The following is a 2,064-nucleotide window of genomic DNA, read 5'->3' on the forward strand; positions in this document are numbered from 1 at the left end:
CAGCCCTGCCCTGCCCAGCCCTGGGCCCGATCCCAGCGCCGTAACACTGAGCCATTATACGGAGCCAAGCGAGGGGCTCTGCCAGCGCCTCGGAGAGCAAAGTAAGCAACTGCAGCCTAGACAAGTATGCTGTAATTTCCCCGGTCTGTTTTCAGCTTCATACGCTCAGGTTTAATTTAATAAACACGCTGTAAATATGTTTATTTTTAACGCCGATGACAGACATGAAAGCAAATCGCTGTTCGTTTGCGAGCTGCGCTGCTCGGGGAGACAGCACTAAATCTGCAGGGCTGATGTCACAGCACAAACCCATCCCACCTTCCTGCAATTACCCCGATTAGATCACTGCACTTCGCTGCACCGAGTTTTGAAACACTCGGTATTTGTACAGATGGGGTAATTCCTTCGCCAGCAATGACTCCGGGTGAGAGGGATTTGGTGCTGTTGGTTTTGGCTGCAGGGCCCATTACGAGCGAGCAGAATGCCCAGATTAACACATACCTCATTGTGAGGGGCAGCGGGCAGCACGAGAGCACGGAGCGGGGTCGGCACCGCCCAGCGGGGTCTGTGGGACCGGACAGGGTGGGAGACCCCAAGCAGATCCCAAGCAGACCCCAAGCAGACCCCAAGCAGAGCCTGGGAGCTCACGCTGACGGTGAGGGTGGGTTCTGCTCAGGGAGGCTGCTCAGCCAGATAGGGATCGCTGAGGAAATGCCTAATTAGTGTTGATTGCCATCCTGCCAGTCTCTCTCTTCCTCATTCACCCCAATCAATGGAACAATAAAGAGAGTCCTAATGAGAATGAGAACATCCTGTTCCTCTGCTCCGCTGTTCTGGGTGGGAAGGGGTTGCCTTACTCAGCTCCGCACGACACAGAGGGGAAAAACAGCACTAATCCAACACTCAGCTGCTCCAGTGAGACATCATGCCAGGGTGTGCTGCCCACATCTCAACGCAGAGACACAGAGCAGAGCTGCGGCTGCACGCGCACCAGGTCTGCCTCCAAGGAGCAGATGAGCAGCAGCAGAACAGCGACATCCCCAGCATTGCCAGCCTTCCTACGGGCTGGCTTTCAAGTGCCACAAAACCAGCCTTCCCCAGGGCTTGGGTGGCTGAGGCTTTCAGGAGTTCACCTGCTGGTAGGGTGCACAGGTCAGAACAAATGGCACGGCAGTGGCACGGCAATGGCACGGCAATGGCACAGCAATGGCACAGCAGTGGCACGGCAGGTGAGGACCCAACATCTCTGCCCTCGAAACTGCAGTGATCCAAGTGGCAACTACTGTGCAAGTGCTAATTTGTTGTTCAATAAAACGAAGCTCTTGTGTTCAATTACCAACACAAACAATAGCCCCCTTTCTGCCTCCCAAACCAGCATGCTGTTTCTCAGACTTTTGAACTTTTTCTTTCAGTTTTCCTGGGCAATGTTCACAGTTTTGAGTAAGTTTAGTAAGTTTGAATGCAAGCCATCTGTTTCCATAGACAATAATGAAATCATTATTCTCCCTTGGAAACGGGACACATTTCAGCAAATGAAGTACTTTTCCACAACATACAAAAGCTGGGTCGTGGATTTAAATTAGTTTTTAATTTTATTTTCAATTTACATTAAAAAAAAAAGGAGGCAGTCTGTCTCAAAAGTCACAAATGAGAGATTTAAAAAAAAAGGCACTGATTGCGTCACTGCGTTTCTGATGTATGGGCTATTTTATGGAAGCTCCTGCTTCATTTGTGCTCTGCTATAATTAATAGCGCTGCTTAGAGTCACAGATCTGAAACAGGTGGGGGAAAACGGGCGATCCGTAGAGCTGCAGAATAAGCAGCTATAATTAAATCTATCTAACTCGAAGATTGAGAAATACCATATGTAGAGCCAGGCGTCTCGGCGCAGCACAGAAATATTCTCAGAGCTGTTTGTCAGGAGGGCAGGGGCAGATTTCCCAGAGTCAGCGGAATTCTTGCTGTCATCCCATATTCTCAAACGAACACCGCGGTGTTTGTATCAGAAATATCGGCCCGGTTGCCTCCTCCGGGAGCAGCCGCTCAGCGGAGCCGGCTGTTATC

General features: G+C 50.6%; 1 protein-coding gene across 1 annotated transcript in view; it reads right to left on the minus strand.

The window, feature by feature from the left end:
* CDON (cell adhesion associated, oncogene regulated) overlaps positions 1-2,064 on the minus strand; it is a 34,765-nt gene that overhangs the window by 6,201 nt on the left and 26,500 nt on the right.

This window comes from Meleagris gallopavo, chromosome 26 (genome assembly GCF_000146605.3).
Source record: "Meleagris gallopavo isolate NT-WF06-2002-E0010 breed Aviagen turkey brand Nicholas breeding stock chromosome 26, Turkey_5.1, whole genome shotgun sequence".
In the NCBI taxonomy this organism is placed as follows: domain Eukaryota; kingdom Metazoa; phylum Chordata; class Aves; order Galliformes; family Phasianidae; genus Meleagris; species Meleagris gallopavo.